The sequence below is a fragment of the Rutidosis leptorrhynchoides genome, chromosome 2, assembly GCF_046630445.1.
Source record: "Rutidosis leptorrhynchoides isolate AG116_Rl617_1_P2 chromosome 2, CSIRO_AGI_Rlap_v1, whole genome shotgun sequence".
Classification (NCBI taxonomy): Eukaryota; Viridiplantae; Streptophyta; class Magnoliopsida; order Asterales; family Asteraceae; genus Rutidosis; species Rutidosis leptorrhynchoides.
This window is the reverse complement of record NC_092334.1, coordinates 308,620,493-308,640,196: the sequence shown is the minus strand read 5'-3', so window position 1 is coordinate 308,640,196 and position 19,704 is coordinate 308,620,493.

The window sequence follows — 19,704 nt, the reverse complement described above, 5'->3', positions numbered from 1 at the left end:
CTACTAGCAAGCTCGCGATTCTAATGGTTCAAATGGGGTAGTCAACTAGCCAACTTTCAAGCATGGGAAGGATGTGTTAGCTAGAATGAGGTACAAGTTAAAGTGTATGGAGAAATGGTCATGCATGCTTGTAGTACTTTGTCTCTTCATTAAGCTAATTAATACATGATTATTCTTAATGTAATACTAGCATGTAACATGGGCTTACAAGTCCATTAAATGTGTAGGGTGGGCTTACTAGTCCATGAAATAAAAGTCCAAGCCCAAGTAACCAACAATTAAATAAAAGGCCCAAGTAATTAACCACTAACACTAGTTAATTAAAAATGATTAATAATAATTAATCATGAATGTAAATAATATTCAAAAATATTATTCGTGAAAAGTACGCGTGTCACAAAGACTAGTCGGGCCATGGAAAGTTAAATACGGTAACAAGTAAATGTACAAAAATACATTTATTAAAACACAAGTATTAATAATAAATATTAATAATTAAACGTTGGAAAATTCCGGGTTGTTACATTACCCACCTGTTAAAGAAAATTTCGTCCCGAAATTTTAAGCTGAGGTAGATGGAGGGGTTGGGAAAAGGTGAGGATACGTCTGCATCATTTGATCCTCTCGCTCCCAGGTAAGCTCAGGTCCTCGTTTGGCATTCCATCGTACTCGGACAATTGAAATCTTGTTGCGTTTCAAGGTTTTAACCTCACGGTCCATAATTTCAACAGGCTCTTCCACGAAGTGGAGTTTGTCATCAATCATAAGTTCTTCCAGTGGTATGACAAGTTCTGGTGCAGCAAGACACTTCTTCAATTTTGATACGTGGAAGGTAGGATGAACTGAGCTCAATTGAGTTGGAAGATCCAAACGGTAAGCAATGGGTCCAACACATTCTAAGATTTCAAAAGGACCAATGTATCGTGGGTTTAACTTTCCACGTTTTCCAAAACGAATCACACCTTTCTAAGTTGCAACCTTCAACATTACACGGTCACCGACGTTGAATTCAAAGTCTTTACATTTGAGGTCAGCATAACTCTTTTGACGATCACGGGCCGTCTTAAGTCTCGCTTGAATCTGAGCAATCTTCTCCGTTGTTTCATGGACTACCTCGGGTCCAGTGATTTTCTTTTCGCCTACTTCGGCCCAACTAATAGGAGATCAGCATTTGCGGCCATACAACGCTTCAAAAGGTACGGCATTAATACTTGAATGATAACTATTGTTGTAAGAGAATTCAGCTAGCGACAAATGCCTTTCCCAGGCCTTTTCGAAATCGATAACACATGCACGCAACATGTCCTCCAAAGTCTGAATCGTGCGTTCACTTTGCCCTTCCGTCTGTAGGTGATATCAAGTACTCATGTCGAGACGAGTTCCCATGGCTTCTTGCAAAGAATGCCAAAATCTGGATGCAAAACGGGAATCACGATCTGAGATGATCGATAAGGGTACACCATGTCGAGATACAACCTCTTTGATGTATAGTTGAGCGAGTCTCTCCATCGTATCCGTTTCCTTCATATCTAGGAAGTGCGCAGATTTGGTGAGATGGTCAACGATAACCCAGATGGTATCGTATCCGCCCACCGTCTTTGGTAGCTTAGTAATGAAGTCCATCATTATCCTTTCCCACTTCCATTGTAGGATTTCCGATTATTGAAGTAAGCCAGAAGGCCTCTGATGCTCGGCCTTAACTTTCGAGCAAGTCAAACACTTCCCAACATAAGTTGCAACGTCCTTATTAAGATTAGGCCACCAATAGTGTTCCTTAAGATTGTGGTACATTTTGCCCGCTCCTGGATGAATCTAATATCTTGACTTTGTGAGCTTCATCTAAAATAAGGCTCCGTAGATCTCCATAACGAGGTACCCAAATCCTTTCGGCAAAATATCGAAGTCCAGTCTCCTTAACCTCGAATCGAGAGATGAGTATGTTCAAGTGTTCATGAGATAAATTCTCCTCCTTGAGAGCCTCATCTTGGGCTACTTGGATCTGGCTATTGAGGTTCGAATGAATGGTGATGTTCAGTGTCCGAACATGAAGAGGTGCCATCCTCTCCTTGTGGTTTAAAGCGTCAGCTACAACATTAGCCTTGCCAGGGTGATAACGAAGTTCATAATCATAGTCGTTTAGCGTCTCGATCCATCGACGCTGTCTCATATTCAGTTGCTTCTGATCAAAGATGTGCTAGAGGCTTTTATGATCGGTGAAAATAGTGCTCTTTGTTCCATAAAGATAGTGTCTCCACAGCTTTAATGCAAAGACAACGGCTCCAAGCTCGAGATTGTGCGTTGTGTAATTTCGCTTGTTAATCTTCAGTTGTCGGGAGGCATAAGCGATAACCTTTGTTCATTGCATCAGTACACAACCAAAACCACTTTTTGAAGCATCGCAATAAACGATGAAATCGTCACTGCCTTCAGGAAGTGATAAGATAGGTGCGGTGGTTAACTTCTTCTTCAAGGTTTGAAATGCTGATTCATGTGCGGGTTCCCAAATGAACTTCTTCCCTTTGTGAGTCAGTGCGGTCAAAGGACGCGCAATTAGAGAAAATCCTTCAATAAATCTTCGGTAGTAACCGGCGAAACCTAAAAATTGTCGGATATGAGTCGGAGTAGTGGGGGTTTTCCCACTTGCTGATAGCTTCAGTCTTGGCGAGATCCACTTTGATACCCTGGTCGCTCACAACATGACCCAGAAATTGGACTTCCTTAAATCAAAATTCACACTTGGAGAATTTGGCTTAAGTTGCTCTTGTCTCAAGAGTTCAAGCACTAATCGAATATGTTGTTCATGTTCTTCTTCGCTCTTAGAGTAGATGAGGATATCATCTATGAAGATGATAACGAACTTGTCCAAGTATGGTTTGCAGACACGATTCATGAGGTCCATTCTAATGACCCGTCCTAATCCATCTGGACGAATACATTACATTTGGTTACATCGCGAGGTACTTGACCTCTATATGATATATTTTACAAACAATGCATTCGTTTTTGAAAAGACAATCTTTCATTACATCGAAAGTCGACGGCATGCATACCATTTCATAATATATCCAACTATAATTGACTTAATAATAATCTTGATGAACTCAACGAATTGAATGCAACGTCTTTTGAAATATGTCATGAATGACTCCAAGTAATATCTCTAATATCAGCAAATGCACAGCGGAAGATTTCTTTCATACCTGAGAATAAACATGCTTTCAAGTGTCAACCAAAAAGTTGGTGAGTTCATTAGTTTATCATAAACATTCATTTCCATCATTTTAATAGACCACAAGATTTCCATTTATAAATATATGTACACTCGCAAGTGTATAAAACCTTTCTGCTTATGTTGAGGCCTCAGTAACCAACCTTAACAATAATATAATAAGTCAGCTTCGCAAAGATAGATATGTACACTCGCAAGTGTATAAATAATCCTCGAAGTACTAAACATCTGCCCATTAGCTCTTATGTCTAGTGCAACCTACAGGATGAGGGTGTTAAGCCCGATAGATCTATCTTTAGGATTCGCGCTTACATGCTCTTATAACATGTAACTAAATTACCTAGCACATCAATCCGCAGAATATCATTTTTAATCACTTGTCTCCATTTCGTAAAGCATTTATAAAATATTGCATGTATTCTCAGCCCAAAAATATATATTGCAAAAGCAATTAAAAAGGGAGCAAATGAAACTCACTATCCAATATTTTGTAGTAAAAATATTCATACGACGAAACTGAACAATGCAGGGTTGGCTTCGGATTCACGAACCTATATCAATTGTATATCTATTAAAACATATAATGAAAATCACATAATTTCCTTTATTAATTATATATTATTTATGTGTTTGTAGTTTATATAATTTATATTAAATTCTATTTAAAAATATATACTTATATTATACCTTAAGGTATATGTTTTATATATATTTAAAATGATTAGAATCTATATATTTAGTTATATTAATATATACATATATATATTTAGTATTATATTAAAAATATCGACTTTGTTGTATGTAGGTATTTATATAAGAAATGTTAATATGTCTTATATATAGTTATATAGATTAGTAATATAATTGTAGTATATGTAATATGTAGGTTTTATGTACCAAATATCTATTTGTTAAGAATGATAGTTTTGATATTAGTGATTCTACTAATAATAGTCCTACTAATAATAACTTTATTAATAACGATAATACTAATAATAAAAAATGATAATGATAATAATGATAATACATATGTTAATAATGATTCTAATAATACTAATAAGTACATAATGATGCTAATACTAATATTAATAATAATAATAATAGTTTGTGTTATTTTGATAATAATAATAATCTTAATCATAATAATAGTAATAATACATATATTAGTAATAATAATAATAATGATAAAAATTATAATTTTAGTAACAATAACATTAATAATAATAATAATCTTGGTAATGAAATCTACCTTCCAAAGCTTTTCAAAAAAAAATATGTCCCGAACAGGGTTCGAACCTGAGACCTCTCGCTCACCCATCAACACCCTTAACCATTCCTGCATTTCAGTTTTCTGATTTATAATACAAACCCAAATACTTATCTATTACATGTTTCAACTCACTTCATCTTCTTCACCAAAATCTACACAATCAAACAACTTCATTCTTAATAGTCAATCATCAAAATGGTTTTAGGACTTTTAAACAAACATGAAACAAAAAATAAAAGTGTTCTTGTAATTAAGAAAATTCAAAAAAAAACTAAGAAAAAGCCTACTGCTGAAGCTAGTAGCTTCTAAAAAAAAATTAATGTTTTCAATTTTGAGTTCGTTTTGGACAATCTTTACAACATGAAATATGTTTTAAATCATTCCTAAAAACTATTAGAATCGTCAATTGAACTTAAAACATCAAAACAAGCTCTAATTTCTCGATGAACAAATTAGTTGACTTTTGACAAAATAACTTTGACTCGCAAATTCGAATTCGTTATTAAGAATTGGAACTTGAGATTTTACAGAAAGATTAAGTAAATGATTCCTAACAACTCTGCATTTTTAGTTTTTGAAATTTGTTTCAAATTCAAGTTTTTGTATCTAACTTTCAAGAATACAAGAACTCAAAATTTGTTTTTTAGATTAAGAGTGTTATAGGTTATGATTACAACATGGATTATCTTGCAAATCATTCCTATAATCTTTATGGATCATCAAATTAACTGGAGATATCAAAACAAACTCGAATTTGATTCAAGAACACTTAGTTGACTTTTAAAACCCAAAACTTTGACTCTCAAATTAGAGATTAATAGAAAGAATTGAGAATTGAAAACTTACAGATAGTTTAGTTAGATGAATTCTAACACTTCTACATTTAAGGATTTTGAAATTTAACACTAAATCAAAATTTGGCTAAAAAGATGAAAAACAGAGGTGTCGAGCAAATTTTGTGATTTTTGGTTTGTAATTCAATCCTTAACTTTAGTAGTTCATTTATAATGTAAAAATCTTTGTTTTTGAAGTTGACAAATAACAAAATGCAGACATGAAACAAAAAAATTAAAGCTTGATCGTGATATGTAACAAACTGGGAATCTATTTGTACTATTTTTTTTAATTTTTTATAATTTTTTTATAATTATTATAAATATAAATATAATAATAAAAGTACTTTTTGATATTATAAATATAATAATAATATAAATAACAAAAATAATGATTTTTATTAATAATAATCATAATAACCTTAATGATAATTATAACATGTTTGTATCTTGAAAAATAACAATACATATATTTTATTTAGTAATTTCAGTAATAATAATAATGATATTAATAATATTAATATTGTTAGAAATACTAATATTAATATAACACATTATGCGTATTAAAATTTTATGTCTATATATATTTAATATTACTGTTACTAATATTATTAATTAATATTAATATTAATAATGAAGTTAAGAATCTTAATATAGCACTTATATTCAAATTTGTAATTACCTTTAATATATTAATATTACAATTTATTATTCATACATCTATATATATATATATATATATATATATATATATATATATATATATATATATATATATATATATATATATATATATATATATATATATTCATTCATTCACAAATAATGTTCATGAATCGTCGGGAATAGTCGAAGGGTAATTTGAATATATGAACATAGTTTCCAAAATTTTCGAGACACAACATTACAGACTTCGCTTATCGTGTCGGAATTTTATAAAGATTAAGTTTAAATTTGGTTAGAAATTTTCGGGTCGTCACATCCATGAACACAGCAGGTGCGTTGGTTTATCCGAATGGCATAACGAGAAACTCATAATGACCATAACGAGTTCTGAACGCAGTTTTCATTACATCACTCTCCTTCACCCTCAACTGGTGATAACCAGATCGCAAATCGATCTTAGAGTAAATGCTCGATCCTTGTAGTTGGTCAAAAAGATCGTCAATTCGGGGAAGAGGATACCGATTCTTGATTGTCAATTTGTTGAGTTCGCGGTAGTCGATACACATTCAGAAGGATCCGTCCTTCTTCTTTACAAACAAAACAGGCGCGCCCCAAGTCGAAGAACTCGGTTGGATAAATCCACGGTCTAACAGTTCTTGTAATTGACTCTGCAACTCTTGCATTTCGGAAGGTGCGAGTCGATATGGTGCGCGAGCTACAGGTGCAGCTCCTGGCACTAAATCGATTTGAAACTCTACTGCTCTCGGTGGCGGTAATCCAGGCAATTCTTCCGGAAAGACATCGTTTCTAACATTTCCACATGTGCCAACACAGCAAGACGTCCTTTCTTCATGATCTTTGCGCTTTCATGCAACTAATGTGATTCAGTTTTGAACTACATCTCTCTCCGTAAATAACCAGTGGCTCACCGTCTCCATGTGGTATACGAAGAGCTTTATCTCCACAGATAATGTCAGCCCTTATCTTGGTCAACCAGTCCATACCGACAATAACATCAAAGCTTCCCAACTTAATGGGTATTAAGTCATCTCGAAATCCACACTAGCTATGTTGATAATAGCTCCTCGGCTAATTTGGTCAACTTTCTCAAGTTTTCTGTAAGACCCGAATATTTTATTGTACATATGTGTGTATAAGTTATTCAAGTTGTGGGGTTTAGGTTGTATTTAATTAAAAGGCAAAAGAAGCTGAACTGGGCATTTGGCGCGCCGCGCGGCCTTATGGGGCGACGCGCCATTACGGGCTGACAGCTCACTTTGTTTTAATCAAGATATTTTGAGGGCATTTTGGTAAAACCACTTAAGGTCCGACTTTAAGGCTTGGATCAGTTGTTTGGAGTGTGATTTACTCCATATTCACCCACCTTATCATCTTCTAATCAATTCTAGAGAGTGAGTTAGATTCTAGAGTGAGAGAGCTCAAATTAAGGAAGAAGAAGCTCGAATCGGGTCAAAGTGCAAGCACTAAAGTTGTTCATCTCCTCATTTGCTACGTTTTGATAGTTGTGGTAAGCCCTAAACCTAACTTCCTTGGTTTAATTGTTAAAGAGTTAGGGTTTGTGTGAGTGATGAACAATTAGACCCATTTGTTAGTGAATTAGGTGTTTTGGGTGAATTTGGGTTATGTTGACTCAAAGATGACTAACTAGGGTTTTTCAAGTATTAATTGTTGTTAATAAACCTTAATTAGTTAGTAAATTGCTAGAACACCAATATTTATGTAAATGGGTGTTAAGTGGGTTAGTGGATGACCCGAAATGGGGGTGTTGACCTTAAATTGGTCAAATGGGTCAAAATGGACCTAAGTTAGTTAATGAATGAGATTAATACTTAAACCTAATGTTAAAAGGTGTTTTAAGACCTAACTTGGCTAATGCTAGGGTTTTTGGTGTGAGTTGACCCAATATTAGGGTTAGGTGTCCAAATGGGTCGAAATAACCTAGTGATGGTGTGAAATGTCCCGTTCTTATTGATTAAAAACGTTCCATATTAATTGATTTCGTTGCGAGATTTTGACCTCTATATGAGACTTTTTTCAAAGACTGCATTCATTTTTAAAACAAACCATAACCTTTATTTCATAGATAAAGGTTTTAAAAAAAAACTTTACGTAGATTATCAAATAATGATAATCTAAAATATCCTGTCTACACACGACCATTACATAATGGTTTACAATACAAATATGTTACAACAAAATAAGTTTCTTGAATGCAGTTTTTACACAATATCATACAAGCATGGACTCCAAATCTCGTCCTTATTTAAGTATGTGACAGCGGAAGCTCTTAATAATCACCTGAGAATAAACATGCTTAAAACGTCAACAAAAATGTTGGTGAGTTATAGGTTTAACCTATATATAGCAAATCATAATAATAGACCACAAGATTTCATATTTCAATACACATCCCATACATAAAGATAAAAATCATTCATATGGTGAACACCTGGTAACCGACATTAACAAGATGCATATATAAGAATATCCCCATCATTCCGGGACACCCTTCGGATATGATATAAATTTCAAAGTACTAAAGCATCCGGTACTTTGGATGGGGTTTGTTAGGCCCAATAGATCTATCTTTAGGATTCGCGTCAATTAGGGTGTCTGTTCCCTAATTCTTAGATTACCAGACTTAATAAAAAGGGGCATATTCGATTTCGATAATTCAACCATAGAATGTAGTTTCACGTACTTGTGTCTATTTTGTAAATCATTTATAAAACCTGCATGTATTCTCATCCCAAAAATATTAGATTTTAAAAGTGGGACTATAACTCACTTTCACATATTTTTACTTCGTCGGGAAGTAAGACTTGGCCACTGGTTGATTCACGAACCTATAACAATATATACATATATATCAAAGTATGTTCAAAATATATTTACAACACTTTTAATATATTTTGATGTTTTAAGTTTATTAAGTCAGCTGTCCTCGTTAGTAACCTACAACTAGTTGTCCACAGTTAGATGTACATAAATAAATCGATAAATATTATCTTGAATCAATCCACGACCCAGTGTATACGTATCTCAGTATTGATCACAACTCAAACTATATATATTTTGGAATCAACCTCAACCCTGTATAGCTAACTCCAACATTCACATATAGAGTGTCTATGGTTGTTCCGAAATATATATAGATGTGTCGACATGATAGGTCGAAACATTGTATACGTGTCTATGGTATCTCAAGATTACATAATATACAATACAAGTTGATTAAGTTATGGTTGGAATAGATTTGTTACCAATTTTCACGTAGCTAAAATGAGAAAAATTATCCAATCTTGTTTTACCCATAACTTCTTCATTTTAAATCCGTTTTGAGTGAATCAAATTGCTATGGTTTCATATTGAACTCTATTTTATGAATCTAAACAGAAAAAGTATAGGTTTATAGTCGGAAAAATAAGTTACAAGTCGTTTTTGTAAAGGTAGTCATTTCAGTCGAAAGAACGACGTCTAGATGACCATTTTAGAAAACATACTTCCACTTTGAGTTTAACCATAATTTTTGGATATAGTTTCATGTTCATAATAAAAATCATTTTCTCAGAATAACAACTTTTAAATCAAAGTTTATCATAGTTTTTAATTAACTAACCCAAAACAGCCCGCGGTGTTACTACGACGGCGTAAATCCGGTTTTACGGTATTTTTCGTGTTTCCGGGTTTTAAATCATTAAGTTAGCATATCATATAGATATAGAACATGTTTTTAGTTGATTTTAAAAGTCAAGTTAGAAGGATTAACGTTTGTTTGCGAACAAGTTTAGAATTAACTAAACTATGTTCTAGTGATTACAAGTTTAAACCTTCGAATAAGATAGCTTTATATATATGAATCGAATGATGTTATGAACATCATTACTACCTTAAGTTCCTTGGATAAACCTACTGGAAAAGGGAAAAATGGATCTAGCTTCAACGGATCCTTGGATGTCTCGAAGTTCTTGAAGCAGAATCATGACACGAAAACAAGTTCAAGTAAGATCATCACTTGAAATAAGATTGTTATAGTTATAGAAATTGAACCAAAGTTTGAATATGATTATTACCTTGTATTAGAATGATAACCTGCTGTAAGAAACAAAGATTTCTTGAGGTTGGATGATCACCTTACAAGATTGGATTTGAGCTAGCAAACTTGAAAGTATTCTTGATTTTATGTAACTAGAACTTGTAGAATATATGAAGAACACTTAGAACTTGAAGATAGAACTTGAGAGAGATCAATTAGATGAAGAAAATTGAAGAATGAAAGTGTTTGTAGGTGTTTTTTGGTCGTTGGTGTATGGATTAGATATAAAGGATATGTAATTTTGTTTTCATGTAAATAAGTCATGAATGATTACTCATATTTTTGTAATTTTATGAGATATTTCATGCTAGTTGCCAAATGATGGTTCCCACATGTGTTAGGTGACTCACATGGGCTTCTAAGAGCTGATCATTAGAGTGTATATACCAATAGTACATACATCTAAAAGCTGTGTATTGTACGAGTACGAATACGGGTGCATACGAGTAGAATTGTTGATGAAACTGAACGAGGATGTAATTGTAAGAATTTTTGTTAAGTAGAAGTATTTTGATAAGTGTATTGAAGTCTTTCAAAAGTGTATAAATACATATTAAAACACTACATGTATATACATTTTAACTGAGTCGTTAAGTCATCGTTAGTCGTTACATGTAAGTGTTGTTTTGAAACCTTTAGGTTAACGATCTTGTTAAATGTTGTTAACCCAATGTTTATAATATCAAATGAGATTTTAAATTATTATATTATCATGATATTATCATGTATGAATATCTCTTAATATGATATATATACATTAAATGTCTTTACAACGATAATCGTTACATATATGTCTCGTTTAAAAATCATTAAGTTAGTAGTCTTGTTTTTACATATGTAGTTCATTGTTAATATACTTAATGATATGTTTACTTATCATAGTATCATGTTAACTATATATATATCCATATATATGTCATCATATAGTTTTTACAAGTTTTAACGTTCGTGAATCACCGGTCAACTTAGGTGGTCAATTGTCTATATGAAACATATTTCAATTAATCAAGTCTTAACAAGTTTGATTGCTTAACATGTTGGAAACATTTAATCATGTAAATATCAATCTAAATTAATATATATAAACATGGAAAAGTTCAGGTCACTACAGTACCTACCCGTTAAATAAATTTCGTCCCGAAATTTTAAGCTGTTGAAGGTGTTGACGAATCTTCTGGAAATAGATGCGGGTATTTCTTCTTCATCTGATCTTCATGCTCCCATGTGAACTCGAGTCCTCTACGAGCATTCCATCGAACCTTAACAATTGGTATCTTGTTTTGCTTAAGTCTTTTAACCTCACGATCCATTATTTCGACGGGTTCTTCGATGAATTGGAGTTTTTCGTTGATTTGGATTTCATCTAACGGAATAGTGAGATCTTCTTTAGCAAAACATTTCTTCAAATTCGAGACGTGGAAAGTGTTATGTACAGCCGCGAGTTGTTGAGGTAACTCAAGTCGGTAAGCTACTGGTCCGACACGATCAATAATCTTGAATGGTCCAATATACCTTGGATTTAATTTCCCTCGTTTACCAAATCGAACAACGCCTTTCCAAGGTGCAACTTTAAGCATGACCATCTCTCCAATTTCAAATTCTATATCTTTTCTTTTAATGTCAGCGTAGCTCTTTTGTCGACTTTGGGCGGTTTTCAACCGTTGTTGAATTTGGATGATCTTCTCGGTAGTTTCTTGTATAATCTTCGGACCCGTAATCTGTCTATCCCCCACTTCACTCCAACAAATCGGAGACCTGCACTTTCTACCATAAAGTGCTTCAAACAGCGCCATCTCAATGCTTGAATGGTAGCTGTTGTTGTAGGAAAATTCTGCTAACGGTAGATGTCGATCCCAACTGTTTCCGAAATCAATAACACATGCTCGTAGCATGTCTTCAAGCGTTTGTATCGTCCTTTCGCTCTGCCCATCAGTTTGTGGATGATAGGCAGTACTCATGTCTAGACGAGTTCCTAATGCTTGCTGTAATGTCTGCCAGAATCTTGAAATAAATCTACCATCCCTATCAGAGATAATAGAGATTGGTATTCCATGTCTGGAGACGACTTCCTTCAAATATAGTCGTGCTAACTTCTCCATCTTGTCATCTTCTCTTATTGGCAGGAAGTGTGCTGATTTGGTGAGACGATCAACTATTACCCAAATAGTATCAAAACAACTTGCAGTCCTTGGCAATTTAGTGATGAAATCCATGGTAATGTTTTCCCATTTCCATTCCGGGATTTCGGGTTGTTGAAGTAGACCTGATAGTTTCTGATGCTCAGCTTTGACCTTAGAACACGTCAAACATTCTCCTACGTATTTAGCAACATCGGCTTTCATACCCGGCCACCAAAAATGTTTCTTGAGATCCTTGTACATCTTCCCCATTCCAGGATGTATTGAGTATCTGGTTTTATGAGCTTCTCTAAGTACCATTTCTCTCATATCTCCAAATTTTGGTACCCAAATCCTTTCAGCCCTATACCGGGTTCCGTCTTCCCGAATATTAAGATGCTTCTCCGATCCTTTGGGTATTTCATCCTTTAAATTTCTCTCTTTTAAAACTCCTTGTTGCGCCTCCTTTATTTGAGTAGTAAGGTTATTATGAATCATTATATTCATAGATTTTACTCGAATGGGTTCTCTGTCCTTCCTGCTCAAGGCATCGGCTACCACATTTGCCTTCCCCGGGTGGTAACGAATCTCAAAGTCGTAATCATTCAACAATTCAATCCACCTACGCTGCCTCATATTCAGTTGTTTCTGATTAAATATGTGTTGAAGACTTTTGTGGTCGGTATATATAATACTTTTGACCCCATATAAGTAGTGCCTCCAAGTCTTTAATGCAAAAACAACCGCGCCTAATTCCAAATCATGCGTCGTATAATTTTTTTCGTGAATCTTCAATTGTCTAGACGCATAAGCAATCACCTTCGTTCGTTGCATTAATACACAACCGAGACCTTGCTTTGATGCGTCACAATAAATCACAAAATCATCATTCCCTTCAGGCAATGACAATATAGGTGCTGTAGTTAGCTTTTTCTTCAATAACTGAAACGCTTTCTCTTGTTCATCATTCCATTCAAATTTCTTCCCTTTATGCGTTAATGCAGTCAAGGGTTTTGCTATTCTGGAAAAGTCTTGGATGAACCTTCTGTAGTAACCAGCTAATCCTAAAAATTGGCGTATGTGTTTCGGATTTTTCGGGGTTTCCCACTTTTCAACAGTTTCTATCTTTGCTGGATCCACCTTAATACCTTCTTTGTTCACTATGTGACCGAGGAATTGAACTTCTTCCAACCAAAATGCACTCTTTGAAAACTTAGCGTACAATTCTTCCTTCCTCAATACTTCTAACACCTTTCTCAAATGTTCACCGTGTTCTTGGTCATTCTTTGAGTAAATAAGTATGTCATCAATGAAAACAATGACAAACTTGTCAAGGTATGGTCCACACACTCGGTTCATAAGGTCCATGAACACAGCTGGTGCATTAGTTAAACCAAACAGCATGACCATAAACTCGTAATGACCGTAACGTGTTCTGAAAGCAGTCTTTGGAATATCATCTTCTTTCACCCGCATTTGATGATACCCGGAACGTAAGTCAATCTTTGAATAAACAGACGAGCCTTGTAGTTGATCAAATAAGTCGTCGATTCTCGGTAGTGGGTGGCGGTTCTTGATGGTAAGTTTATTCAACTCTCGGTAGTGAATACACAACCTGAATGTACCATCTTTCTTCTTGACAAACAAAACAGGAGCTCCCCACGGCGATGTGCTTGGTCGAATGAAACCACGCTCTAAAAGTTCTTGTAATTGGCTTTGCAGTTCTTTCATCTCGCTGGGTGCGAGTCTGTAAGGAGCACGAGCTATTGGTGCAGCTCCTGGTACAAGATCTATTTGAAATTCAACGGATCGATGTGGGGGTAATCCCGGTAATTCTTTCGGAAATACATCGGGAAATTCTTTTGCAATGGGAACATCATTGATGCTCTTTTCTTCAGTTTGTACTTTCTCGACGTGTGCTAGAACAGCATAGCAACCTTTTCTTATTAGTTTTTGTGCCTTCAAATTACTAATAAGATGTAGCTTCGTGTTGCCCTTTTCTCCGTACACCATTAAGGGTTTTCCTTTTTCTCGTATAATGCGAATTGCATTTTTGTAACAAACGATCTCTGCTTTCACTTCTTTCAACCAGTCCATACCGATTATCACATCAAAACTCCCTAACTCTACTGGTATCAAATCAATCTTAAATGTTTCGCTAACCAGTTTAATTTCTCGATTCCGACATATATTATCTGCTGAAATTAATTTACCATTTGCTAATTCGAGTAAAAATTTACTATCCAAAGGCGTCAATGGACAACTTAATTTAGCACAAAAATCTCTACTCATATAGCTTCTATCCGCACCCGAATCAAATAAAACGTAAGCAGATTTATTGTCAATAAGAAACGTACCCGTAACAAGCTCCGGGTCTTCCTGTGCCTCTGCCGCATTAATATTGAAAACTCTTCCGCGACCTTGTCCATTCGTGTTCTCCTGGTTCGGGCAATTTCTAATAATGTGGCCCGGTTTTCCACATTTATAACAAACTACATTGGCATAACTTGCTCCGACACTACTTGCTCCGCCATTACTCGTTCCTACACCATTTGTTCCTTTCGTTCTATTAACCCCTGGTCCGTAGACCTCACACTTCGCCGCGCTATGACCATTTCTTTTACACTTGTTGCAAAATTTGGTGCAGAACCCCGAGTGATACTTTTCACACCTTTGGCATAGCTGCTTCTGATTGTTGTTGTTGTTGCGGTTATTATTGTTGTTGGGATGATTGTTGTAGTTGCTGTTGTTGTTGTTGTTGTTGTTGTTGTTGTTGGGCCGTTTGTTGTAGTTGCGATTGATGTTGCGATTGTTGGGATAATTGTTGCGATTATTGTTGTAATTGCTGTTGTTGTTGTATTGGTGATTCTTATCACCATTTTCCTCCCACTTTCTTTTGACTTGCTTCACATTGGCCTCTTCAGCAGTCTGTTCTTTAATTCTTTCTTCAATCTGGTTCACTAGTTTGTGAGCCATTCTACATGCCTGTTGTATGGAGGCGGGCTCGTGTGAACTTATATCTTCTTGGATTCTTTCTGGTAATCCTTTCACAAACGCGTCGATCTTCTCTTCCTCATCTTCGAATGCTCCCGGACACAATAGGCACAATTCTGTGAATCGTCTTTCGTACGTGGTAATATCAAATCCTTGGGTTCGTAACCCTCTAAGTTCTGTCTTGAGCATATTGACCTCGGTTCTGGGACGGTACTTCTCGTTCATCAAGTGCTTGAATGCTGACCACGGTAGTGCGTACGCATCGTCTTGTCCCACTTGCTCTAGATAGGTATTCCACCATGTTAACACATAACCTGTAAAGGTATGCGTAGCGTACTTCACTTTGTCCTCTTCAGTACACTTACTTATGGCAAACACCGATTCGACCTTCTCGGTCCACCGTTTCAATCCGATCGGTCCTTCAGTTCCATCAAATTCCAAAGGTTTGCAGGCAGTGAATTCTTTGTAGGTGCATCCTACACGATTTCCTGTACTGCTAGATCCAAGGTTATTGTTGGTATGTAGCGCAGCCTGTACTGCGGCTATGTTTGAAGCTAGAAAAGTACGAAATTCCTCTTCATTCATATTCACGGTGTGTCGAGTAGTCGGTGCCATTTCCTTCAAAATAGTCAAATGGAACAAGTTAATCATACAGAATATTAAGAGTAGTTAATAGTATTTCGTAGCATAATATGAACTCATTTATAAAAGCTTTTTCTTCATATTAGCGTTTTATAAGTTTAAATTCGGTTAGTACCTACCCGTTAAGTTCATACTTAGTAGCTAATATACAATTCAACTACTACAATTCTATATGAAAAACTGATTATAATAATATTTCGCGTTCAAACTTTTACACAATATTTTACAAACTTACAATACCGCTTATTTTACATATAGCATGAAATATAGCACACAATAAATTTGATACAAGATGGTTGTGAAGATAATTCTAGCTAGTACACAAGTCGTTCAGCAAAGGCAATAAAGACACGTAATTCATACGTCCAGAAACAAGTCATGCATTCTGGTTTTACTAGGATTACTTCCCATCCTTGGTCTTGTGGAACATAATCGTTATGGCCGTTGATAAGACATCGTGTTGTAACGTCGTCAAAGGGACGAGGGTTACATAATGTCCAACAGTCCCGTAACAATCTAAAAACCTCATTTCTTACCCCAATTACCGACTCCGTCACTTGTGGGAACGTTTGGTTTAATAGTTGTAGCCCGATGTTCTTGTTCTCACTTTGGTGAGAAGCGAACATTACTAATCCGTAAGCATAACATGCTTCTTTATGTTGCATGTTAGCCGCTTTTTCTAAATCACGAAGTCCAATATTCGGATATATTGAGTCAAAATAATTTCTTAACCCATTGCGTAAAATAGCATTTGGGTTCCCCGCAATATATGCGTCAAAGTAAACACATCGTAACTTATGGATTTCCCAATGTGATATCCCCCATCTTTCGAACGAAAGCCTTTTATAAACCAAGGCATTCTTGGAACTTTCTTCGAATGTCTTACAAATTGATCTCGCCTTAAATAGTTGTGCCGAAGAATTCTGACCGACTCTAGACAAGATTTCATCAATCATGTCTCCGGGTAGGTCTCTTAAAATATTGGGTTGTCTATCCATTTTGTGTTTTTATACTGTAAAATAGACAAGAGTTAGATTCATAAAAAAAATACTTATTAATACAAGCAATTTTTACATATATCATAAAGCATAAGCACACTATATTACATATATTACACCTCACGAATACAACTATCTTATTCCGACTCGCTTGTTTCTTCTTCTTCGGTTTTGGTTCGTTTTGCCAAGTTTCTTAGGGATATATGATGTTCCCCTAATACGAGCCGTTATTTTCCACATTGGTTTAGAAAAACCTGGTGGTTTAGAGGTTCCCGGGTCATTGTTACAACTTAAGGACTTCGGGGGTTGACGATACATATAAAGTTCATCGGGGTTGGAATTAGATTTCTCTATTTTTATGCCCTTTCCCTTATTATTTTCTTTTGCCTTTTTAAATTCAGTTGGGGTAATTTCTATAACATCATCGGAATTCTCGTCGGAATCCGATTCATCAGAGAATTGGTAATCCTCCCAATATTTTGCTTCGTTGGCGGAAACACCATTGACCATAATTAACCTTGGTCGGTTGGTTGAGGATTTTCTTTTACTTAACCGTTTTATTATTTCCCCCACCGGTTCTATTTCTTCATCCGGTTCCGATTCTTCTTCCGGTTCCGATTCTTCTTCCGGTTCCGACTCTTCTTCCGGTTCCGACTCTTCTTCCGGTTCCGACTCTTCTTCCGGTTCCTCTTCGGGAACTTGTGAATCAGTCCACGAATCATTCCAATTTACATTTGACTCTTCATTATTATTAGGTGAGTCAATGGGACTTGTTCTAGAGGTAGACATCTATCACATAATATCAAACGCGTTAAGAGATTAATATATCACATAATATTCACATGTTAAAAATATATAGTTTCCAACAAAATTTGTTAAGCAATCATTTTTCAAGTAAACACGGTCGAAGTCCAGACTCACTAATGCATCTTAACAAACTCGATAAGACACACTAATGCAAAATTCTGGTTCTCTAAGACCAACGCTCGGATACCAACTGAAATGTCCCGTTCTTATTGATTAAAAACGTTCCATATTAATTGATTTCGTCGCGAGGTTTTGACCTCTATATGAGACTTTTTTCAAAGACTGCATTCATTTTTAAAACAAACCATAACCTTTATTTCATAGATAAAGTTTTTAAAAAAAAACTTTACGTAGATTATCAAATAATGATAATCTAAAATATCCTGTTTACACACGACCATTACATAATGGTTTACAATACAAATATGTTACAACAAAATAAGTTTCTTGAATGCAGTTTTTACACAATATCATACAAGCATGGACTCCAAATCTCGTCCTTATTTAAGTATGTGACAGCGGAAGCTCTTAATAATCACCTGAGAATAAACATGCTTAAAACGTCAACAAAAATGTTGGTGAGTTATAGGTTTAACCTATATATATCAAATCATAATAATAGACCACAAGATTTCATATTTCAATACACATCCCATACATAGAGATAAAAATCATTCATATGGTGAACACCTGGTAACCGACATTAACAAGATGCATATATAAGAATATCCCCATCATTCCGGGACACCCTTCGGATATGATATAAATTTCGAAGTACTAAAGCATCCGATACTTTGGATGGGGTTTGTTAGGCCCAATAGATCTATCTTTAGGATTCGCGTCAATTAGGGTGTCTGTTCCCTAATTCTTAGATTACCAGACTTAATAAAAAGGGGCATATTCGATTTCGATAATTCAACCATAGAATGTAGTTTCACGTACTTGTGTCTATTTTGTAAATCATTTATAAAACCTGCATGTATTCTCATCCCAAAAATATTAGATTTTAAAAGTGGGACTATAACTCACTTTCACAGATTTTTACTTCGTCGGGAAGTAAGACTTGGCCACTGGTTGATTCACGAACCTATAACAATATATACATATATATCAAAGTATGTTCAAAATATATTTACAACACTTTTAATATATTTTGATGTTTTAAGTTTATTAAGTCAGATGTCCTCGTTAGTAACCTACAACTAGTTGTACACAGTTATATGTACAGAAATAAATCGATAAATATTATCTTGAATCAATCCACGACCCAGTGTATACGTATCTCAGTATTGATCACAACTCAAACTATATATATTTTGGAATCAACCTCAACCCTGTATAGCTAACTCCAACATTCACATATAGAGTGTCTATGGTTGTTCCGAAATATATATAGATGTGTCGACATGATAGGTCGAAACATTGTATACGTGTCTATGGTATCTCAAGATTACATAATATACAATACAAGTTGATTAAGTTATGGTTGGAATATATTTGTTACCAATTTTCACGTAGCTAAAATGAGAAAAATTATCCAATCTTGTTTTACCCATAACTTCTTCATTTTAAATCCGTTTTGAGTGAATCAAATTGCTATGGTTTCATATTGAACTCTATTTTATGAATTTAAACAGAAAAAGTATAGGTTTATAGTCGGAAAAATAAGTTACAAGTGATTTTTGTAAAGGTAGTCATTTCAGTCGAAAGAACGACGTCTAGATGACCATTTTAGAAAACATACTTCCACTTTGAGTTTAACCATAATTTTTGGATATAGTTTCATGTTCATAATAAAAATCATTTTCTCAGAATAACAACTTTTAAATCAAAGTTTATCATAGTTTTTAATTAACTAACCCAAAACAGCCCGCGGTGTTACTACGACGGCGTAAATCCGGTTTTACGGTATTTTTCGTGTTTCCGGGTTTTAAATCATTAAGTTAGCATATCATATAGATATAGAACATGTTTTTAGTTGATTTTAAAAGTCAAGTTAGAAGGATTAACCTTTGTTTGCGAACAAGTTTA